The 25,019-nt window shown below is 48.8% G+C and overlaps 1 long non-coding RNA gene across 1 annotated transcript in view; it reads left to right on the forward strand.

Moving 5' to 3' along the window:
• The first annotated feature begins 593 nt into the window (after positions 1 to 593).
• LOC131486837 (uncharacterized) overlaps positions 594 to 25,019 on the forward strand; it is a 57,640-nt gene continuing 33,214 nt past the window's right edge. Inside the window, exon 1 of the long non-coding RNA XR_009249478.1 lies at positions 594 to 701. This is a non-coding gene — a long non-coding RNA (uncharacterized LOC131486837). The remainder of the gene's footprint in view (positions 702 to 25,019) is intronic.

The following is a 25,019-nucleotide window of genomic DNA, read 5'->3' on the forward strand; positions in this document are numbered from 1 at the left end:
CTCATTTAACCTTCAATTACCTCTTTAAAGACCCAAATCTCTAAATACAGTCACATTCTGAGCTACTGGAGGGTTAAGACTTCAACATATGAAATTGGGGGAGGGGAGGAAACCCAGTTCAGTCTAGAACATACAACTAGGCAAGTTACCCCTTTGGTCTTAGCTCCTTGGGAAAGAAGAAAAGTGGGTGGGTTGGCCTACTGGGCCTCCTCTCTTGGAGAGGAGTGGAACTGAGAACCTGGTGGCTTTTGGAAGCAGGTGCAAATCCCTTTCTGAAGACTCTTGGCTTTCTTTCCCCTGAGCCACTGGGTAATCCTCCGCTGGTGTTGGGTTTCCTGTACCCCTACCTCTTGCCTCCTCAAGCCTGCCTTTGGGATGGATCTGCGTTCTGTGTCTGGCTGAGAAATAGGGGTCTTTTCTGAGATGACTCTTCACCTGGGATTGTCAAAATGCATTTGTCTTTTGCAGAAATCCCTTTAGCAGAAAAGAGCTCTAAGCTGCTGAAGATCCCATGCAGAAAGTTCCCCTTCTGTGAGATCAGAGGGCCAAGGAATTTACTGTGCTTTCTTTCCTTTTACCCCTTCTTTCCTCTGCAGGGAAAGGCAGGAGACCACACCTGTGTTTGTAATATCACAGACATGCTGGGATCCGCAAATGTGTCATTAGCCCACCGGGTTGTCACGGAACAGCTGCATCTGAAGGTGATTTAACACAGGTAGAACCCTACTTACGGGTGGGCAGGGTTCCAAAGATTTGCTTGGAAGTTGGTTACCATGAGGTGGGAATGTTTTTTGTCTCATAGAAAAAGTGTTAAATATAGGGGGAGGTTTTCAGGGAACCCTGTGAAAATCTATTAACTCACACATAACTAAAGTACTAAATATGACCATTTCTGTCCCCAGCACCTAAATGCCACATTCACCAGCAATTCATTGGGAAAATACACTGTGAGTTCCAATTCCGTGTATCAGTATGAATGCTTCTCCCTTATCCATACACCTTTTCCGACAGTGGCCCTGTGGGAAGGGGACTTTTAGGGGAGGGAAAGAAGGGTGATATTGGGCCAGATACTTCTGGATGCCACTAAAGCAACATATCAAGAGTGCAAAATATTCACATTTTTAAAAGCATGCACACATAATTGATCACCTTCCACCTCATAGCATAGTAACCTTGTAATGTAAGGGTTATGACGTCTGTTCTAAGGCAATGGAGTATGGGGCCCAGAGACGTCAAGTGAACCCTTCAGGGTCACACAGCAGAGACAGTTGCAGATTTCAAGAGTGTAACGCTTCTCACATCTGCATCCGATATGTGGGTCGGCACCTCTCCAGCTCATCTCTGCTGGAGAATACAGACCCAGGGTTTTGATGAGTCTGGCAATCGCTGAATGGTATACCTTGGCAGGGAGCATAGGCTTGCTCTTCTCCAGGAGTGACCATGACCCTGGAAAGGGCTGGGATGGGGCAGCTCATGCTGCTTTGTGAGGGCCAGGCAGAGGTTTGGAGTTGGTGACAGCCAGTGCAGATTGCAGAGATTTTAGGATAAATGGTGATTTTCCTCCTTGGTGATTTCCCAAGGCTACTGAGGCCTGACAATTCTGGCAGGGAAACCAAATTTAAATGAGTCCCTTTTCAAGTCCGCCTGAGGGGTAGGCATTAGTCAGAGAACTAACAACCTCGCCTGACTGTTTCCTGTGTTCAGCACCCCGGAGTAGGAGCTCACGAGGAAACACGGCCATTGCTCCAAAGGTACTTTGTACATGGACAGGAGAAGACAAACACACACAAGCCTTGCACACGTTGACAAAGGAAATGTACAAGCCCATGTAAATGCCTCTCCTCTGAGAACGTAACTGCGTCTGGTCATCAGAGTTGGGGAAGGTTCACTCAGATGAGGCTTCTGAGCTGGCCACAAGAAACCCTACTGGATGTGAGGACTGGAAAGGTGTCTAGATATTCAGTCCAACCCGCATATTTTCAGACAAAAAGCTGAGACTTGGAAAGGCTAACGATTGGCTTGAGGATCTAAGACAATGAACAAGAGAGTCAGGATCAGAATCCAGGTGTCCCCATTCTGTGTCTAGTTACTCTTATAATTGGGGGAAGAACCAACTGAAAAAGGTGTCAGAGGAACAGAGCAGGGAGAGAGGATTTTACAGACCAGCATTCATATTGAGCAGAAGTGAGAAATTGGAGAATAAGGTGATGGGGGTCATGTGACCCAAGACCTTGAAGGCCGAGTGGACTAAATCTGGATGTTCCAGCCCCCCGCCCCCATGATTGGCAATAAGGACCTGGAGGATAGACTCCCTCTAGCTATCTTCCAGGGCTTTCTTCTGCTGATATTATTTGTAAAATGGATTATTCTGCAAAGACTCTACCTTAAATCAAAAACTGTTGGCTTTTAGAGTTCACCCAGGATGTTAATCGGGGTCAGAAATTCTGTACTCCATGTTCCACACTGGAAGGTAAGGCATCGAATCCCAGACCTTGAGTGCTCTGCACATGGAGTCTCTTGTTTGTTTGTTTTTTTAAATATTTTTTAATGTTTATTTATTTTGAGAGAGAGAGCATGCACATGTGTGAGTGGGAGGAGAGAGAGGGAGAGAGAGAATCCCAAGCAGGCTCTGCTGTCAGCACAGAACCCGATGTGGGGACTCCATCTCACCAACCATGAGGTCATGACCTGAGCCGAAATCAAGAGCCGGACGCTTAACCGACTGAGCCACCCAGGGGTCCCTGGAGTCCCCTTGTTTTGCAGCTCAGCCAGGCATAAGGACTTTGGCTGCACAGAATTGAATTCCTGTTGGCCGGGTCTCAGTCTTCCCCACGTATCTCAGGGAGGACCCCATAGGGCTCCTTAAAGAAGCAGCCTTGTGCATGTGGATGCTGGATGGGGACAGAGTGGAAGGGAGAGGGCAAGGAGCCTGCGGAGGAGGCCAACAGGATACAAGGCTCGCAGCTGATCCGCTGCTTGCTGCCATTGGTCTGTTGGTATTGCAGAAACATGGCTCCAGCACCAGGGGAGAATGTAAGGGTCAAGAACTGCAAATTGTAAACCACAGTGAAGTGAGATGAATCAATCTGCAGTGACCTAATAGACAGGAGGAAAGCCTGCTAACAGGAGGCTTAGAAAAGGCTCCCAGGATGTACAGGGCCGCGGGAGATCATGACCAGGCAGCTCTGTCCACTCGGACAACCAGGCCTGGGCAGCTTTGGTCACGTGGTTGTCAGGGTGGAACCAGGCCACCTGGGACCAGGCAGCATCTCCCCTGTGCCACATCCTATCCTCAAGTTCAGGGTGGAAGATGGTTCCAGGGAACAAGCCTGCCTATTCTGCAGTCACGGACCCTAGAGAGGAAAACATTGCTTTTGTTTCCATGGCTGTCATTCTTTTTTGACTTACAATACACGTCTGTTATCAGAAATACAGAAAATCTATAGAAGAAAGTAGGATGTCATTCACGGGCACACCACCAAAGATTGTTACTATTAATATATCAGGGAATTTCCTTCCAGGCTTTTTTCCCCCCCATGTACACACAGTTTAAAATGCAATTGGAATTATATTATATTTACATTCTTATAATCCTTTGTCATGTAAGATTATATCAAGAGCCTATTCCCATGCTATTAAATATTTTTCCATAATATGTTCTGAAAAACTTTCATAGCGTATTTAATTCTGTGTGTGTGCATACATATAGTTAATCAACTACAGTTGGATGTTCAGATTGTTTGCTAATTTGTACCACTGTGAACACTACTACAAACGAATATCTTTTCATCATCATAATACTTGGCCACGATCCTGATGATTTCCTTAGGTCACTTTCCTAGAAGTGGAATCCGTGCTTCAAGGGCTCTTGTTACACATTGGCTAACACCCCCCACCTGGAATGCTATACCAATTTGCATTCCCATTCATCAGTGGCTATGACAGTGCCCGTTTTACTGCCCATTTGCCAATAAGTATGAGTTATTATATTCTTTTAAGTGGAAGGTCATCTTTCCAGAAGCATGCTCAGCTTACCGATGGCACGAACCCCAAGCATGGAAGCTAACTTCTTTGTGTTTGTGGGCAGAGCTCAGTCAACCCACGAGTGGGGAGAGTCAGAAAACCTAAGAAGACAGAGGCTGAAGCCGATCCTCAGGCAGCCATGGGTGCTAGGGAAGGAGAGGGGGGACCCGTGGATGGGGTGAGACTTGCTCCATCCTTCTCCAAAACTTGAAGTGTATTGAACTGCCGTGCAAAACCCTTCCTCCCAGAGCTCCTGCCCAGGAACGCTCCCTGGCTGATGAGGAAATGAGAGAACAAAGCACGCCAACACAAAGGCAGGCTTAGTGCTCTGGAAGGCCAGCGATGTGCAAAGCCCCTGACGCTAAGCAGAAATGAAAACGTTAATGGTGAGACATCCAAAGAAAATGTATTCCATATGTACAGGCCGGCTGGCGGCAAAGGAATACAAATGCACTTGGAGATTAGCTGGGGAGAGCAAGGGCAGCAGCAGATAACTTTGGACTTGCTTTCCAGCACCTTAGGTCAGTGTTAGCTGAAGCTACTTGGGGGGTACCGAATTGGACCATTTTCCTGACTCCAGGAACAGATAAACTTATCGGTACTGCAACGTATTTTAAATAATCACAAGAGCCGTAATTTATTGGGCAAGCCCAGTGCCTACTCTACACTCAAGCTACTTGCTTTCGTGTGACTCATTTCGTCACCGGAACAGCTCTGTGGAGGAGAAGCCATGCCTGTGTCCCAGGTGAGAAAATGGATGCACCACGAGATGAAGTGACTTGCCTAATGCATCAGAGTGGCAGAGCCTGGATCTTAAATCGGGCCTATGTGGTCCCCTGCCTGTGTTCTTTCATGGCTATGCCTGAGCAGGGCTTGATCTCCAGGAGTGGAGATGGGGCGGGGAGCCCTGGCAGTCCAGGAGCCTGGGAGACGAGGCCTTGCAGCCCTTCTGAGGACTCGCTGGCCCACCTGATAGACGTCAACGGCCTTTTCATTCTGTCTGCCACACATTGCTAGTGGTGACCAGAAGATGGGCATCCTGAGGGTGAATATGGCCAACGGGCTTTAACATGTCCTTCTTGTGGCTGGTGAGCCAGGGCCGCTGGGGGCAGGACATTGCCAGAGAGCGCCTTGGTGATGGGTGGGTGGCTGTTGTTATGACCTATATTTTCCTGCTGTGGAAAGCCACACACACAGAATCCCCGGAAGACAGGCCCTCAAAGACATGGCCCCATGTCCATGGCAGGGCTACAGCTTTCTGGTCATCAGACTCCGGGCTGTGCTGGGAGAATTGCTTTATCTGCACCTGACTTGAGACCTCCGGCTTGCCTTATGCATGCATTCCATGGGAAACAGGGAATGAAGTAGATGTAGAAGGAACCAGAAGGCGTTACTCCTAAGGACTCTCTGGGAGGCCTGGAAAACTGGCTAGTGCCCAGCCACCCCTAACTTCCTGGCTCATTAGGGCCTCCTCAGACTCCCCCAGTTGTCCCACTGCAACGTACGTTCTGCTGACCAAGAAGAATTCTTCCTGCTGACTTGCTCTTTTGCTGGAAAAACACTGGACAGACAAGTATAGGATTTTTTTTTTCTATTTAAAAAACAAAACAAGACAAAAACCAAAGCACAGAGCTTTTAAGTAAAGTGCTGGGGGATTGACTGTTCAGGGAAAAATGGGGAATGACTATTATCTCACTGAGAAACTCCGGGTTTGCTAGTCTAGTGTGGAATCAGTCTCAGGCACAAGGTGACCTATCGGTGGTTTTCTCAGTCTTGGTACCCAGATTCTGAGGCTCCAAGGTATGATGTGCCTACAGGGTAATAACGTTAGTAGCGTTTGCTGAGCCCTTCTATGTGTGAGCCAGAGGTATTCAGTGCTAGGCACGTCACCCTGATTAATTCTCTACATATTGCCCCGAGGTATCATGCCTGTTCTGCAGATGGGGACATTGAGGTTTAGAGAGGCATACTATTTGGTCATGATTGTGCTTATTCAGGGCCAGAGCTGGGATTCAAACCAGGCAAGGCCAGAGTACATGCCCTCAACCACTTCCTTCTGTTATTCTGCTTCCCGGGGATTAAGGGTTTCTACTCCAGGAAAGAATATATAATTTTCTTTCTCTTGGTCCTTCAGTATTAGAAATAAATACTCATGACAAGGCCTCTGGGAGGGGCTTTCAAGTCAGCTCCATATGATTAAAAAGGATCAATAGGGCCCAACCAAATAGTCTATTTGTTCTCTTGACTGTCCCTGAGTGGGACAGGTGGTCCAAGGTATGGCACTGATTTGTCTGCTGTCTGTCCCTGCTGACATCACTCTGTGTTCTTGATGAATAAACAGCTTCCAGAGGGCCTCGAATGAGTAGTGTCCACCCTCCCCCCACCCCCCAGTCTGTGAGTAGATTTGAGAGGAAAATCCCTGTTTGGCTGAAGTAGGAGGAATCATAAAAACACACTGGGCTTTAGAAATGTAAATATCTGCACAGTTAGATGGATGAGGGCGATGGAGAGATGCCAGAGGAAGGCTGGGTGTGAGAATCTGGCAGACAGAGACGGATGTGAAGAAACACGGGGAGTGAGAGAAAAGCAAAAGGCAAAAAGCCACATGCATGGGTGGAGAGGGAAGCTCTGGGGTGGCCACGAGACCGGGAAGCCGCAATTCAGAGAGGGAGATGGGAGCCCAGTTGGTCTCTGTGAGTGGGCAGGTGAGGGGGGCATGGCCCCTAGGGGCAACCCACGGGTGGGATGCATCCGATAGAAGAAGAAGCTTTGCTTCCTGTATGCCCAAGGCTGCTTGGAGAGGAATAGAGAAGACGCGTGGATGTAGAATGCTGGTTCCCAAGGTGGGGTTCCTGGGCCAGCGGCAACTACATTGCCTGGGAACGGGTTAGTAATGCAAACTTCAGGCCCTACATCAGACCCTCTGAATCAGAAACTTTGTGGCCCAGTCTAACATTGTGTGTTTTAGCAAGCCCTCCAGGTGATTCTGATGCATGCTGGAGGTTGAGAACCACTGGTGCAGAGGGATGGGGAGAATGAGGAGGTGAGATCAGGAGTATATAGAGGTCTCGCTCAAATTCGAGTGTCATGGGGGAAAAGACAAAAAACAACAGTTTTATTCTACTGGAAAAGTGCACAGCACATGGGGATCATGGAGGGTCATAAGAGGAGAGGGAGACAGTGTGGTGAGCTACCGTCAGTCATTCCTGGAGCAAGGCGGGACATGGAGGAAGGCGGAGCAGCCAGCAGAAGGCTCGGGGGCCAACCCAGAAACAAAACAACCTGTTAAGGGCCCTTGACTGGTCTTAATGTTGTTGGAACTCTACCTGTCAAGTTTCCATCAACTTGTAGAAGAGCATGGGTGCACGCGGGAGGCACCCGGGGAAGGGATGCTGCAGAGAACTGGGGCTCCAGTGGACTTAGGGAGTGGTGCCCACTCTCATTTCCTTGTTACCATGGCAGAAATGCAACCAATGGCTAGCATGCCCAGAGAGCCTTTTGTTTGGATGACCTTTTCCTCTTTGCTCACCAAGGGAGGCTCTGATTCTTTCTCCCCTAGATGGGAAGCTCTTAAGAATCAGGGGCCGAGTGACTGTAGTTCCTCTGTACAGAGTCATGTGCCCTTGAACACAGGGCTCAGGTGCTGACAAGGGCAGGGGAAGCCTGAGCTGGGTAGGAAGGTGGGCCACGTGGCCTCAGTCTTGGTCTCTGTTTCTACATAATGGGTTGATGAGGGTCTCCTCCATCTTCGTTGATTTTATTTTATTTTTATTTTACTTCCTTGTCCACTCTTGTATTGGAAAGAGATGGATGGGCTGAGAACTGGAGACATTTCTCTCTGAACCCTGACATTTGAGTTGTCTCATTTAAGGCTGGTGCCCAACTGAGCTGCACTCCTAGACAAGGCAGGGCCCCCCCCCGCCCCCCACCATCCCAGACCTCAGCAGCAGAGAAGGCACAGGCTTCACGTAGTCTCTTGTACTTATTTCTATGCAAACCTTATAATGATCCAGGGAGACTGTTGCCTGGGTAAATAATCATTACTGTACCTACAGTTTTGAAAATGTTCATATTGGGCCGTTTTAATATAGATTCAAATCTGCTCTGGAGATTTCACTTTAAGAAAAGGCATTTTTATGTGCCTTTCCCTTTGGATTAGCTGGCAGACCACCCGGAGGCCTCTTAAGGACCACACTTGGAGACCCACTGTGTTAGCAGACAGCACGGGTGGAGGGAAATGGCTGCTGTTCCTGTTAATAGATCAGGAGGAACTAGCTAATGAATTTGAGGAGAGAAACACACACACACACACACACACACACACACACACACACAACACCCAGTTGAAAGCAATATCCATTAGCGTAGCACACTCAACACAACCATGAATTATTGTGTTGATTGGAGGAGACAAGCCATAAATTTCTCCTATTAAAGTTCTTGACTCACAGTATCAGGCAGAGACTAATGACTTAAAAATAATATGTGCAAATGTCATCAGAATACAGATGACCTGGGTGGTAGCCCCAGCGGGGAACGCCGGTCTGAGGTCTTGCACAAAGCAGAGCGTTCATTTAGGAGTTGGGGCAGGATGCATCACGTCTTGAATGCAATGGCAATGTTCTATTTTTAAACAAAAACAGGTACTCCAGAGACACCTATAGGGACTGTATTTCCTCTGCGAGACAGTTTTGAGATTAAGGCTAAGGCACCAGGAAGGGAAACTCAGGGAGACCCCCCAGGGGAGGGTTCTGGTTCCCATCTGCTCTGAGTTGGGATCATCTGCAGGAAAGGTTCCAAGCAGGCAAAACCCAGGGAGGAAGGCACTGAGCACATCTGGACACCTGCTGAGTCTTGGCTTCCCTGCTTCGCTTCTTCTGGGGGAAGATCTATCTCCTTCTCTTTCTCCAGCTTCATTCTCTGTGGCCTCTTCATCTACTTTGGAAGCCTTCGACCAGGCTCTGAAGACTATCTTCTCTGCCTGTCTTTTTTGACTGTTGTTTTCTTCCTTCTCAACAAATAAGTTCATTGATCAAATCACCTATCCTTTATCATTCAGGCAGTCCTTTAAAGGCCACCTGCTCGGCCTCCCTATATTAGCAGCAAGAGGCAGTCACTTCCCCTCACCGCCCCCACCCCTGCCTGTCCTAACACCGCATCCAGGGCCTCCCTCCTTCCCACTCACCCTCCAGCCGAGCCGCTGCAGTGCTCATCCCCAGGCAGGAACCAACTTAATAGCAGAGTCCTACTATTTGTGTCTTTGTAGAAATTAATGTTAACTACACAATACAATAGCTTCTATACATTCTTCCTGCCAGCATGGGCTTGATTTTTCTTTTTTAATAATTTTTTTAATGTTTATTTATTTTTGAGAGAGAGAGAGACCGTGAGAGCAGGGGAGGGGCAGAGAGAGAGGGTGACACAGGATCTGAAGCAGGCTCCAGGCTCTGAGCTGTCAGCACAGAGCCCGATGTGGGGCTCCAACTCACAAACCGTGAGATCATGACCTGAGCCGAAGTCGGACGCTTAACTGACTGAGCCACAGAGCCACCCCATGGGCTTGACTTTTCTAATGGGAATACTCGCCTCTGTGTTTCTTGACTCGGTCTACTCTTGGCTCTGTTCCACCTTTGCCCTGGCATCTTAACCACCCACAAACCAGTGACTCAGGAAGGGCCGTTAGCTGATGTGTAACTAAGCGACGGTATGGGGGCATCCTCCCTATTCTGTTCGGGAGAAATGGGTGAACACAGCCTCTAGGGATTTGGGGCCCCTGCTGGAGAACACCCAGGCCTTGATGAAGCCCATACTTGTATTGGCAAAGCAGCCCAGCTGTCTGGCTCTGGCACTGGGCCTGGCTCTCTGGATTCCAACCTGGTCATCTTTACCCCTCCTGCCATGATGCCCTGCAAAGGGCGGTAGCAAGCTTCCCTCGGAGGAGCATCGTCAAACTTGATTCACGCCAAAGTGTTTTCTATGAAGATCATGCCAAGCTTACACTCACCTCTGCTTGCTATAGATGCCTCAGCGCCCGGAGGAGGAGGCCAGGCTTCAATCCCACGCCATCTCCATAGAGATGGGGCCCTGACTTGGATCCTGACGCGGGAGGGTCTCTCCTTCCACTCTGTACACTCTGTGCTCTGAGGCCTCTTGCAGGGCGGACGGAGCATCTAGAAACAGTCCTGGGAGGTCCTTTCCGTGAGATCATTTTTCTCTTTCTCTTCTTTCCCCACCCCCTCCCCACTTTTTTATTTTTTATTAACGAAGATGAAAGTAAATGTGAACCCGAAACAATAAGGCATGGGAAATCACAGAAATAACTTAATTAAGTTTTTAAAGATTTCCATGCTTGAATAAATTAGCCTTCCTGCAAATGTCACAACACTCAGAAAAAAAAAATTGTAATCAATGGAGCACAATGCTTCCCTGCTCTTTATTTAAACGAAAGCTCCATTGGTGCGTTTCTTTTACCCCTGCTCCTCCCCACAGCTGCTGCTCCCCGGGCCCCCTGGCTTCAGGCAAGGGCACCAGACTCCCCAGCGTGCACGTCAGCATATTCTGGCTGCTGCCGGGTAGGAGGGGAGGACCGTGTGGCTGCAGAGGGTGGGGGAACAGAGCAGGGAGATTTTCCTAGGCCAGACTGGGAATTGTGGTTCTGCCTCTCCTTTGACAGGTAGCAAAATCGAATCTCTCTTTGAGGTTGGCGGGGCGGGGGGGGGGGGGGTCTCCTAGTCTTGGGCTAAAGCCGGGGGTTCGGGAGATCTTTCCTTCAGAGCCAGGATGGGAATCTGGTGAGGTTCAGACCCCACCCCACAGGGCAGGGGGAGGGTAGAGGCTAGGGCCCTATCACCCCCTCCAGTGCTGACCCCCCACTCCCAGTCTTTTCCTCTTAGCCAGGGCTGGACCAAGATCGTGGGGAGGCAGGGCAACAGAATGAGAGGGTGGTAGGAAAAGGGGTGCCGGGTGCCCTGCCTGCAGCCACACACACACACAGATTTGCACCTCAAGAAGAGGGCAGATTGCTAGGGTTAATGAGACTGTGATGCACACTGCCTTGCTCGGACTTGAGGAGTGAGTGATATCATGCCAGCTGCCCAGCCCTGCTATAATGCAGCTGTCAGGGCCCCATGGGGAAAACTTGGGGAGAAATACGAGAAGCCTAAAAAGCAGCAAAAGGCCCAGTCAAGTGAAGGGAAATGGAATTACAGTAATGCTGAAAGCAGGCACGCTGGAGAATTAAAACACTTTGTTTTGGAACCCGATTCTACTCAACCTGGGTTATTCCATTATTTATTGTTTGCATCTCCAGTAATGGGAGAGAGTAATGGGCAAAGCAATCAGCCAGGGCAGAAACTGTTTTAATTATCAGGCACATTTGGGGGCCACCCTGGATCTAGCCCCGGTGTGCCCCCCAGCACTGGCCCGAGTGAGGAGGAAACGGGATGTTCGGCGCTTAATTCGATTAGTCGGATCCATTTGCCATAATAACCCTGAGACGGGCTGTGTGATGATCCTTCAGGCTTACCATGGGGGACGCCGACCCACTTCCCAAGGACAGTCCATGACTCCAAACAGTTGTGTTTGATGAGACTTGGGGTGCGCACTCATGGATCCCGCAGCAACTCACATGGGGCGGCGCCGCTGGGTTCAGAGTGAGGGTGGTGGTGACAGGCCCTCGGGAGGCCCGGTGGGGCCGAGGACACGGACGACTCCCTGCGTTTTTACCACTCTTTACCTTTTGGCAGTCTGGGAGTTTGGGAAGGTCAGGGAGTGATAATAAGGCAATGCTGGTTTCTGATAGTTGCAATGCATCAAACATCGCGATAACCATGTTTCGCGTCTCCTTTTGTTTGATCTGCACAATTACCCTACTCAGCAGGGTAACCATGCATCATGGTTTGTCCAGGAGCATTCTGATTTATGCCTGTTGTCCCCGAGTAGTTGTGAAGGGTGCTCCTTTTTTCACTCTCGGGAGGGCCCTTCCTCATAGGGACTGCAAGTATTCCCCAGGTTTTGTAGGTGAGGTGCTGAGGCCTCAGAGCTTTGCCTGGGTCCTTGCAGCCGCTAAGTGGCCGATGGCGTTTTGTACTGGCTTCTCAGACTCAGGGCTGGTGGAGAAGAGGAAAGGGAGGGAAACAAGGTGGGAGGGGAGATTGTGGGGAGGCTGGCTCTCCTCTGATAGTACAATCTAATTTGTCTTTAGGGGCTGAGGGGCTCCTCGTGGTGGGTCAGGGGCACCCAGCTTGAGGAAGCAGTTCAAAGACGCCTGGTTAACGTAGGGCCGTCAAAGAAGAGGGGCTGCCCTTTTAACCCCCAGCCCCAGGGTAGCCTTGTTCTCAATGCAGAGGCCTGGGGAACCCGGGTCGGGACTCAGTGCAGATCTTTGCCACGAGGTGACCCATAGACACCTGGCTCTTCTTCAAGTTCAGCTGTCTGGGCAAAGAGCCAGGAATCTGAGCCTCTGGGTCCAGTCCTTGAACTCTGATCTGAAGCCACGAGAAGTGACAGTAAGAAAATCACCCTCCAGTCGGCTCAGTACACCACCTGTAACATACAGTCCGGTCCAGTTTGCTGGGGAAAAGGCTCCATTAACCAGGCTGCTGTTTGTCGAGAGGCTGTGAAAGTCGGCACCTGAAAATGCAAATTGTTATTACCCTGCAAACAGTTGATATAAAGGGGCTGGTCTGGAATGTCTTGCTTCCTTAATTAGAGCTGGCCTTTCTTTTCCTGCAAATTTGGGGACTCTCCTGTTATTAATGACCTTTTTGGATCCATGCCCAGGACTTAGAGATATTGTCTTCAGATCCAGGTAATGAGGCCGCTACTGATCCTGAACAAATGGGGGAAGTTATTTAATAATTACTCTGTACTGTCCGTGAGTGACCTTTCATTCGTCGGGATGACAGGCATCTGTTTATCATCACCCCCACGTGGAGGATTTTGATTTTTCGGGATTAGTTCTCCTGGATGGGATCCATTTTGCTCTCTGCCTTTCTGGAAAAGTTTGCTGTGTAGAAAGGTAGCACATGCTACAACTCGTGAGGGGGCAGTGGTTGAGGCGATGGGGTGAATGACGAGCTCCCGGGGCTGACAGACCTGTGCGTGGATGAGGTAGGTCAGTGGTTTCTGGAGGCAAAAGCCTTGGAAAGCAGAAGTTTGAGAGGACATGAAATGCGATCCCCATGCAAACTAGTGAGAGGAGGTATGGAGAGACCAGGCCCTTTCTCCTTTCTGCACTTAGAGTGGAGGAGTTCTCATGCCCAATTCCAGTGTGTGTGTGTGTGTGTGTGTGTGTGTGTGTGGTGAGGCGGGGGGAGGCAGGGAGGTGTCTTCCCACACCTCCAAAAAGTTAACTCAGTCCTGACCTACCTACCTGGAGGGAGCATCAGATCCCACAGGCTTGGGGCTCTGTCCCACAAGATGTCCCCCCTCCCCCACCCCTTCAGATGCCAATTGCAAGTCCAGGTTGTCACCTGTGACTCTGACAGACCAGCCACAGATTGGAGATTCCAATGACCCCCTCCTTGGGTTTGATTAATTTGCTACAGTGACTCACAGAGCTTCGAGAAACTGGTTTATTATAGAAGAATATAATTCAGGAACAGCCAGATGGAAGAGATACCTAGGACAAGGCATGGGGAAAGGCCATGAAGCTTCCAGTCACTCTGAGCACCTCCTCTCCCCAGATTTCACGTGCTCACAAACTTGTAAGCTCTCTGAACCCAGCCTTTGGGGTTTCTATTAAGGCTTCATTTCATAGGCTTGATCGATGAAATCACTGGCTATTGGCAACTGAACTCAATCTCCAGCCCTTCCCCCCTCCCTGGAGGTATGTGGGTGGGTGTATGGGGGGAAGAGAAACTGAAAGTTCTAACCTTCTGATCTTCTGGCTCTTTCCCCTGGGAACCAGCCCCCATCCTTAGGTGACTCTGGGGCTGTCCAAAAATCACCTCATTAACTTAACAAAACCCCCAAGGGGTTTAGGAGCTCTGTGCTAGAAAGACCATTTCTTATTATGAATCACAATCTCATACCGCCCAATAGGGGAGATGGTCCCTATGCCAGGGAGAGGTGTGGTGGGTGGCTCCAGCGTGGAGAACCCAACACCTTCATGAAGCATGTTCTATAGAGAAAGGAACAGGGAGGTTGAGAGTCCTCCCAGGGAGGATTTCCTCTCCTCCTGAGTCTTGAGGGGCCTCTGGAGGGCTGGGTTGGGGCCACCACAGAAAGAGGAATGACAAGGGCTGAAGACTGGGGAAGGTAGACAGATTAGTATGACCAGTACAGAAAGACCCTATCAAGTCTAGATAGTGTCTAGCCCTTCACCTCATTTCTCTGTTCCTTTAAAAACATCCTTGCTAAATGGTCACCTTGCCCCTGCTTACACTTCTCCATGGGGACCTCACTCAATCTCCTAAGGCTTCCACTCCATTTTCAACCATATATATGTATATGTGTGTATGTATATGTGCAGGCATACATATATATACATATATATATATATATATATATATATATATATATATATATTTAATTGAGATTAAAATATGGAGGCATCTGCGTGGCTCAGTCCGTTAAGCATCCACCTCTTGATTTGGGCTTAGGTCATGATCTCACGGTTCATTCAATTGAGCCCCATGTTGGGCTCTGAGCTGACAGCGTGGAGCCTCCTTGAGATTCTTTCTCTCCCTCTCAAACCAAATAAACTTTAATAAAAAAATGCATTCTGGGGCGCCTGGGTGGCGCAGTCGGTTAAGCGTCCGACTTCAGCCAGGTCACGATCTCGCAGTCCGTGAGTTCGAGCCCCGCGTCAGGCTCTGGGCTGATGGCTCAGAGCCTGGAGCCTGTTTCCGATTCTGTGTCTCCCTCTCTCTCTGCCCCTCCCCCGTTCATGCTCTGTCTCTCTCTGTCCCAAAAAAATAAATTAAAAACGTTGAAAAAAAAAATTTAAAAAAAAAAATGCATTCTATGACTTTTGCCAATTGACCTTTGTTCCCATTTTTGGGCACTGATTTGGGTTGTTTTTCTTTCTTAGGACTGTCCTTCAGGCTTTGGAACAACCTTTCCCCCCACTGTGCCTTCTTGGCTAAGCATCCCATTTCTTCATGTTCTTCCTGAGCTCCAAGACCCTTCCATGTCCCCTTGCCACCCTAGTCACTCCCTTTGATCAAGGTTTGTTTCACATAATTCTGAACCTGAGAATTGCAGAGGATACTTGTCTCATTTGACCACCACAGGATGGAGCAGGTCTATCTCCTTTCTTCCAGAAAATAGTGTTTTATTGATGCAACCTCAGAAAGGGAATTTTTTTAAAGAGAGTACAGTTGGTAGAAGACTTTGCCATCCCTCCTGAAGAGTAGACTGAAAAGCCCACAGAGAAACACGATGTCCCACGAGGCTGGTGAGCATTTCGTGGCCGGGGAGCAGGGGTGCAAGAGCAGGTGGCTCCGGGGATCCCACATAGGTTCGGCCACTTGCCGCTGACAACATCCACAGGCAGAGAAACCAGCAGTGGTGAAACAAGAAAGGGGTTTATCTCAGCGAGGCCAACGCCAGGAAGGCAGAAGACTAGGGTCTCGAAGACCGTCTAAAAGTGCCGAAAATACTACCAGGTTCAGAGAAGGAAAATGTGGGACAAGGTCGATGGGTACATGCAGGTGGGCAGTGAAGGTCAAGTAGGTCATTGTCTTGGGGTCGGTCGCGCGAGGTCTTGCTGGCGTCAGGGTGGTCTTTGCGGCTCGAGGGGTAGTTTCAGTTCCCATCAGAGGAGGCTTTGCCCTTAAGAGATGAAGTGGAAAGAAGAATCTAATCAATTAGAAAGTACGGCCGACGTCAAATGGCAGTAGCTGAAGCCCTCTTTTGGTTGCACGGGAAGGAAGCAGGCTGTGCAGGTGGTAGGAGCACTTCTTCCTCTTGGATGAGCAGGGAGACCAGAGCTGGGGTGGGGCTGCAGGGGTGAGTGGGAGGGCAGCTTTGGGGAGAGGACTCCGGGAGTCATTCTGAACCTTCTCATGCTGACCTGGGACCTGGGCAGGTCGTCAGGGGGAGAAGCCTCTGTACTTTCCGACTGAGCTGGTTCCCCTTGTTCACATCCCCCAGAGTGACCTGGATCCCCGCCCCCTATAACATGCATCACACGGACAACCACTTGTTCAGCTTCTGACTTCCCCCTAGGCTTTGGGGGCCGAGTCCACACATGTGTTTCTCACGATCCTTTGTCCACGGTACCTAGTACGGAGGAGGAAGGGGAAGGGGCATTTCACAAAAATGCAACAGGAAAAAAAAATCATAAAAACATAAAAGAGTTAGGGCTCAAGAGAACTTTAGAGATCACCCATGGTTTATTGAAGACAGGAGGCTTTCTTCCTTCATCCTCACCCACCAAATTCCCTCACTCTTCCTTTCCTTCTGTAACCCAGCTCTACAAAGCAATTCTCTCGCATCCTTAACTCCCTGTTCCCATCTCCCTCCACCGCGCTCACCTGGAAAACCCAAACAGTTTGCTTGCTTTACACCTTCTGGGAAGCAGCTCAGCCTCCCCTTGAAATAGATCAATGGGCCTCCAAGGGAGTCACCCCTGATCCCGCCCAGCATTGATCTCCTGCAGTGTGGATTTGGGGATCTGTAAGTCCTGTCAGGGGCTGCTCTATTTCTGGTGCCCACTTTGGAGGGTTATTTTCTTGCGGACATCCACGTGGGTGACTTTTCTGCCTAGCCACTCTCTAGACTTGGGCTGGGTAGCATCTTAGGGACTGGCTGATGTTTTTACCCTTCAGTGTGAAACCTTCCTTTTCCATAGAACCACTACTTATAACAGATGAGATGGAGTCGCCCTTGCTGAAAAGGTGCTGAGGGCCAGGATACTCCCTCGGGGGCCCTGCACGGCTACCTCCCCTACCTCCGAAGCTGCTCTCATGCCTTAGGGCTCCAGCAGAGTCCTTTTGAAATCACTGAGTTAGCCTAAGATACTTGTTGTCGAGGTGAGGGGACAGAGGTCCACAGAGGTCAGATGGTTTGCCTGAGGTCACGCAACAGACCCAGGTCCGGAATGTTGACTCTGCTCTTCCTGCCAGAGCATGAGAGTCCTGCTCTCACGATTATGCTTTGTGGCCTCCCTAGCCCGACTCTGGCTCATGGCGACCTGAGCTGTGACCATGGTCGCCTCCTGTTAGGACCCAGAAGACCAGTATCCCCGGGGGCAGACGGGCTTTTCCTGGTGCCACACTCCCGGGCACACAGAGGCACTGCCGATCCTTGGGACCCCGTCCTTCCGTCCTTCCGAGGGATTGAAGCCCAAAGCCTCTTACAAAACTGTCTTCTGAGGGCCCCTTGGCTGTCCTGTTTGTAAAACCATTCACAGTCAGCCTTTGCCTTTCATTTCCTTAATCTTAAATTGCATCAAAAAGGGAGAGATTAGAGGTAAAACCTCAATAAAAGACTGAACAAAAGCCTGCTCCCACATCGGATTCTCACACCTAGCTTTGCCTTTGCCCCTCCCTCCCTCTCGTCTGACAGACTGAGTGTATGAACCTCTATTTAAAAAAAAAAAAAAAAAAAAAAAAAACTAGATTAAAACACTATTTAGAAAAGGCCCACAAGTTTGAAGTCACCTCTGGTTCATACATTAAACATCAAATGTACATTAACTGTGAATTATGGTCATGAAAAGTAAATCCTTTAATGCCGTTTTCTGTGTTCCACTGCCGAAGCTTAGCATTAATGGCCTCTTTGCAGCTCTGTCAATGGGTGGACTTATTTCGCAGCTCTTACCACCATGGAGGCTTCCCTCTCCGTGCACCTGGAAACACACGGCCATGGGAAAACATGGCAGAGAAGTGGAAGCCCGGAAACAGAGCGAGCTGGGTAGCATGCGAGCCATTTGTCCCCGATGGCTGCATCTTGTGTGGGGCACCGCTGGAGCTCCTTTATGACCCTCCCGGGCTCGGCTCAGTTCTGTTTGCAACATTAAGTTCTGAGGGGGCTGTCACTGTGAGGAAGGTGTCTAACTGGTATCTGATCAGGCTATTGATGAAATCCTGGCTGTGGAGAAGCAGAGTTGCACACAAAGCGTTTCTCCTCCCGAAGAAAAGGCAAGTTCAGAAGCCAGGTCTGGGGAAAGCCCTCCTGGGATAGGCGACCGCCCCTGGGTCTTGGGTGGAAGCCATGCCCTTGTATCGCTGAGTCAGCTGATCTTCTCTGTGGAACCAGGATGAGCTAACCAGGCAAAGATCATGTGTGTATATATCCACATATCCACTCATAGAAGAAGGACCCTTTCCCTGAAAAACTGTAGGAGCTCTCCCACAGTGGAGCAAAGAGGCAAACTTTGTAAAGGCTTTGCTACAATCTGACCTAAAGCCCGGGAGGCCAGAAACATGCCCAACTTGTGGACAAGCCTTAGCAGGCTTCAAGACAAAATGAGGAAAGTCAGAATGAATTGCTTCTTTTCCAACCCAGGTTAAGTAAGACACAAGGTGAGGTATAGTGGAGATAATGCTGAAAAATGGTTTTAAAAGGCATCAGATTGCATTTCAGTGTTTATGCACCTTTAAAGTTTGCACTAAATTGCACAAGTTATTTAAATACATTCTTTAATATTTATGTTTTGTTGTTTTAATAAAGACTTCTATTTTTAAATAAAAATGCATAATTAAGCGGGACAGAATATTTTCTTCTTTGATGTGCTTAATCACGCCTCTGGGAAGCTTAAGTTGTTCCAATTATAAAGTCCAGACACTACTATCTCCAATGTAGCAGCCTGCACTCAGTAGGTCCTCACTAAATATTTAATGATCAGCTATTATATGGCTGACACTGTGTTAAGGTCTGGAGATACAAAGGACAGAGGGGGGAAAAAGACATGGTTCCTACTATCATGGTGCTCACAATACAATGAGAGTGTCAGATATGAGTTATTCAAATGATTGCATGCTTACAAGATAATAGTATCAGGAGAAATGGGAGTACTTTCTGATGAAAGCTCATACCCTTCAAAACTTGTCCTAAGCAGGTGGAGAGGTGGAGAACTCAGAGGGGCTTCCCTGAGGATGTGATATGATACAGCAGGAGATCATTGGGTAAAGAGAGAGGCAAGGGAATCCCAAGTAGAGTGAGTGGTATGAACAAGCCTAGTGGTGGGAGGCAGCATGGCGTATCTTGGGGAGCTCCAAGAAGGCAAGGACGATTTGTGTGGCCACCGTGCAGGCCGTGGTGTGGAAGAACGTATACAGCTGGGCCAACAATGTGTGAGTCAGGAGCAGAAATCCAGCCCTGCTCCACTTGCCATGCTAGAACCCAGATGAGAAGCTGCATCAGCACAGAGGTAAGGGCCCCTTTTCCCAACTGGGCTGCCCAGAAGGGGCACCTTTATCTAATTCCCTGCAAGGTACCCCGAATGCTAATACAACCATGGTGGCTGGACCACAGCAAGGGAGGGGAAAAGTGCGACCGGGTAAGGCTGGAAAGGCAGCCAGGGCCAGACCTGCAGGCCTGGTAGCCCCTGTTAAGGATACGGGCCTTTGTCCTCAGAACAATGAGAAGCTAATGAAGGGTTCTGAGTGTGTATGTGTGTGATGAGCAGATTTGCATTTTGAAAAGATCACTCTGGTTGCAGTGTGGAAAACCGATTAGAGGGGCACTGGAGTGGAAGTGGGGTATGATTTTGGGAAGAAGATCATGAGTTTGGTCTTGTACTACTGAATTCAATGTGCCTTCCAAGCATCATAGTGGAGATATCCAGTGGGCAGTGGCCTCAGACAGACTGCGTGTGGAATACTTGCTTGGTAGTTGTCATGACCCCCAGGAGTTAGCCACTGGGCATGTAGTAACTCAAGCCACGGGTCAATAGGGAAAGAGAAGGAAGCTAACTACAGGCAGGGTGGGGACTATACCAGTGGAGCCCATACCAGTGGTAAGGCTGGCTCTCAAGTGATGATGTCCCATGGTCCAAATCAGCATCCCAGAGGATAAGGATAAGCTGGTCGATTCAGCTCAGCACAGGGAGACTCCAGACAAGGTGATGGTCATAGTAAGATTAGTGGTGACACACTGTTTCTCCTGGTGCAGGTGGCAATAGCACTCTGGACATTGCAGCTACCATCCAGGCCAAGGACTAGGGGGAGGGTGGGTGTTAAGGTAAAGTTCAGTTTATTTGGAAAAAGGACTGGTGTAGGACAGATAAGCTGAAAAATTCGAAAATAGAGATTTAGGGCAGGGTGATAGTTCCAGAAGAGGAACAGAGTGCAGATTTAGAACTGGACAGAATCCAGCCATGCTCACCAGGAAGACAGGGTGAGCAGCGGTGGAGAAGATTCATCTCAGCGGGCCTTGTAAAGCTTCATGGGGTTTAGTTTTGCGCCCACTGGGTGCCCAGCTTGAGGAAGCGAGACCCATTAATTACAGGCCCTCAACTGCAGGTGGGACTGGACCCCTAATAAACGTCTGGGCTCAGTCAGGACAGGCTGAGGGACAGGGCAGGTTGGAGTCTGCAGGTGAAGGTTTTCAGCACCTACAGGTGCGTGGGCTGGGAGTGGCGGGGGCTCACAGTGACAGGATCAGGAGCTTTGTGAATATATACCCATAAAGTGTGGTGACACCATTTCCTCTCTCTTGTAGGTCATGTGCTAGATGGTCTAGTAGTTCTGTCAGTTCTGCGTGGAGGGGAAAAGGTGTGTGTGTGTGTGTGTGTGTGTCTGTGTGTGTGTGTGTATACACATGTGCACGCATGCATACACTTTCTGCTCCTTGCCAGGCTAGGATAAATTTTGCAGGGGTAAAGAAAGACTAAGCATCACCTAGTTCAGAAAAGACAAGGTCAAGAAGTGGAATCTTAAGTAGTCATTCATTCGGTCCAGGTCCTTATCAGCTGGCAGGACTTAAACTATACTTATTACTATTAATAATAATGCCAGGCACTCTTCTAAATATTTTATATGAATCAACTAATTTAATTACCACAATAACCTCACCATACCCCTGGGAGGTCAGTTATTATTAACCACACTTCACAGATAAGGAAACTGACGCAGAGCTTGGAGGCTAAGCCACTTGCCCAAGGTCACATAACCAGTAAGTGTTCGAACCAAGAGTCAAATCCAGACAGTCTACTCCAGGCCTTCATGCTTAATGTCTGTATCATACTGAACACAATGAGAAAACCTACAGGTTCTGAAGGGCTGTCTTACAGAAGTGGTTTAAAAATCCTCTAAATTCTGGCTTCTAGAACTCAGTGGGATCAACTCTGCCTTCCCGTCCTGCTAGGCAAACGTACAGGCCCCATGAGGGGTCACCGAAGGTGGAGATATTGTGGGGATGATTATTCTGATGTCTAAGAAGTGAGCCTCGGAGGGGCTAGCCACATTGGCGGAAGGTGGCAGGACGGCAGGTGAGCCTGGCCACGAAACAGGGCTCCCCAGGTCCCATCGCACAGTAGTTCTTGGCTACATGGCAGCTTCTACTTCTGAATCTCCACCATCAGCCTTCCCAGTCCCCAAGAAACAGATGGAGCCATGGTATCTGCATTCATAGCTCAAGAGGTAAAAGAAAGTGTGTGTTGCAGCAAACTCTTTAAACAACAACCTTGGGCCTGTAGCACTGCCTCTATTCTTTCCAGAAACCTCACTCCATAGTGGATCACAGAATATTAACGCTTACTGTGAGCTGTTTGGGGTGAACAAACTACTTGGTCCAGTTTAAACCATGAGTCAGTTTATAGGTGCACAGCTTAGTCATAACATAGGACTTTGTCTGGCTTAATACCCAGGTCTGCCTTCTCAATTCCACCAGGGTTCATTCCAGGCATGCAAGGTGGTCATCGTTTCTACTTGGTTGCAGAGAGAAACAAAGTTCCTTCCCGTCAGGTTTTTCTCCAGGCCAGCCCCCTGGGCAGACACACTCCTGGTGTAGCTCAGCTGAAGGATCTTTTTTTGCACCCCCATCCTGCATTTCCCAATTGCTTATCCTTTCTCCAGCAATACAGCCATGGAGTACCAGCATCTCCCAGTCTGACCTTCAGATGCAGGTCAGATGACTTTCCTTTGATCTAGAGCAAACAGCCATGCAATGAGGGCAAACATAAGACTTGAGAGACAGGTCATTCCCTATGAGGCCATGTCGAGGGACCTCATGGATCCTGAGAGGTTTTGCCTATTCTTTTTATTTTGAATTTGCTTCCTGTTTAGAGGGTTGGGATGATGGCTGCAGCGAAAATATCTGGCTAGGTCCAATCCTTACTTTTTTAATTTTTTTTTTTTTTTTTAATTTATTTTTTTTTATTTTTTTATTTTTGGGACAGAGAGAGACAGAGCATGAACGGGGGAGGGGCAGAGAGAGAGGGAGACACAGAATCGGAAACAGGCTCCAGGCTCCGAGCCATCAGCCCAGAGCCTGACGCGGGGCTCGAACTCACGGACCGCGAGATCGTGACCTGGCTGAAGTCGGACGCTTAACCGACTGCGCCACCCAGGCGCCCCTAATCCTTACTTTTTTAAAGGAAATATAATTTTCCGTGACAAAACATGACTTTTCATGTTTCACAAGCAGGGCAAAAATCTACTGGCTACCGAGAAACCCTTTCTGGAGCCAAGGGCGGGAGGTCCAAAGCAGAAGACAAGACCTAGGGTCACCCACTGAAAATCTTAATCGGGTTGGAAAGCCCAGGGTGTGTTGGCAACACGGATGGTCATTCTCCTCCCAAACCCCCATGTGCATTCACCCTTATGTCTCCTCTCTTTAGGATGAACAGGCTCCATCAAGGATTGAGAGTGATGAGCTGGGATTAGGTCCAGGGTGGGGGTGGGGGGGCGGGACGGGGAGTGGCAGAGGAGGCTGGCACTGCTGGCTTCGTGTCTACTCTCAGTGTGAAAATCAAGGGAAATCCCACGGATTTCCCCAGGAAGGGATTCATTTGTTCCTTAAATGAACAAAACACAAAACACCGCATCTAGAAGATACCGTGTGGGGCGGGACTGCCCCAAACCCAGTGGTCCACAGGAACTCAAGAAAACAACAAATGAGAATCCCTTATTCCTCTTTTTCTTATTCCTTCCAGAAAGGCTTTGCATTAAAAAGAAAATAAAACCCAACAATTCTAAAATTGAGAGAAACCAAAATGGAAGTGAAGAAAATACAAAAATGCATACACATGCATAGGCTTAAAATATAGGAATTTGTGCAATAAATCATACTAGTTATTGGGCGGGGGAGCCCAGCTTCATTCCATCCCCTATCCTAGGAGTATGCCCAGTGTCCCCCTTTTCTGGTTCCAGAGCTGTTTTCCTTTACGTTCTGGGATAAAGTTCTTGTCTGGTAAATGTCTAGGAGGCTCTTACAGCTATAAGTGAAAAGGTGAGCTCCCGGCCCCTCCCCAAGGAATAGGGGACCCTTTAACTTCCCCCAGGACCCCACTTGCACAGAGCAGGTGTGAATAGTCTGGACACATCATCTGCTATCCATAGGGAAGGGCGAAAGGTTTTTGGTTTTTTTTTCCCCTTAGGGACCCTCCACACATTCTGGCCAAGGGTCCATGGTGTTGTAAAACAAAAGAAGAGGAAGAAAGTTCGAGCTCATGCTGCTAGTTCAGTTTATTTCAGTATCTCCTGTTCTGCAGGCATCAGGTACATCACAGACAGGGAAATTGGGTTTCAGAAATAGCACCTGTCGGGGAACGGCAGGCACCACTCCCCACCCCCGTCAGCACCAAATGGTCTTAATTAACTTTGGACACTTCTGCACCTCACACTTTACTTCTGAATGTTATTGAAAGTTGTCAGAACTTGTCTCACTTTTTTCTTTTATTAGTAATGTGTAAATACAATGCCTCGGGAGTGTTACTAAAACACGGAATCTAATCCCAGGAGATTAATTTATGAACGCAGCATAGGGTGAAGTTGCATCCTGGTGGCTGCAAATTGATGTTGGTAAGAGCCACAGCATCGGCCTCTCCAAACCCACAGGGATCCAGAAGGCCAAGAGGGCTGGAGGCAAGCAGGGATGGGGAGGAGAGCTGGCTTCTGCTGCTCCAGGACACAGGACCTTGGGTTTCTCTTGCTGGGGAGGAGGAGAGGAAGGCCGCCTTTCTTTCCTGATGGGGCCGTGTCCCCTGCAAGTCTGTCCATTCATTAGCCAAGTCCATGGGCATTTATTGAGTGCTTCTGCTACATCAATCTCAGCTCAGCTCTGTGGGAATCAAAACAAGAAAAGCAATAGATACTGCTTGTGATGACTTTACCTTCCTTGGAGAGTCAAACAGAGGCCCTTGAAACTACTGGAGAACAAAGCCAGACTCTTAGCAAGCATGGGATTGCATCTAGCAGATTTTAAGTGCACGGATTCTGTGTGGAGGAGAGTCAGTGTGGGCTGGAGCCACCAGGTAAATCCTCCAGGTGCCGTAGTTGCTGAGGTGGGGTAACTGACCCCAAACATAAGGTAGTGGGGTTAATGGTGGGGGTGCCCAGGGTCCTTTCTCAAGGGCACAGGAGATTGGGTTAATGGTGGTCCCAGTGCTATCTGTATTTCCTCAGTGGAGCTGAGGCCAGACAGTCTGGTGAGAAGACTGTGAGTCTTCTGGTGAGAAGACAGAGTATGTTGACTTAGAAGCTGTGCTCTATCTTATGTGGATCCTGAGAAACGTAACAGAAACCCATGGGGGAGGGGAAGGAAAAAAAAAAAAAAGAGGTTAGAGTGGGAGAGAGCCAAAGCATAAGAGACTGTTAAAAACTGAGAACAAACTGAGGGTTGATGGGGGGTGGGAGGGAGGGCAGGGTAGGTGATGGGTATTGAGGAGGGCACCTTTTGGGATGAGCACTGGGTGTTGTATGGAAACCAATTTGACAGTAAATTTCATATACTAAAAAATAAAAAAAATAAATAAATAATTAAAAAAATAAATAAATAAATAATAAATTAAAAAAAAAAAAAAAAAAAAAGAAGCTGTGCTCTACACAAACTTGAGAAAACCTCTGCCCATCCTTATCCTGTGGGGTAGCTGAGCACCCTGG

This window comes from Neofelis nebulosa, chromosome 10 (genome assembly GCF_028018385.1).
Source record: "Neofelis nebulosa isolate mNeoNeb1 chromosome 10, mNeoNeb1.pri, whole genome shotgun sequence".
Classification (NCBI taxonomy): Eukaryota; Metazoa; Chordata; class Mammalia; order Carnivora; family Felidae; genus Neofelis; species Neofelis nebulosa.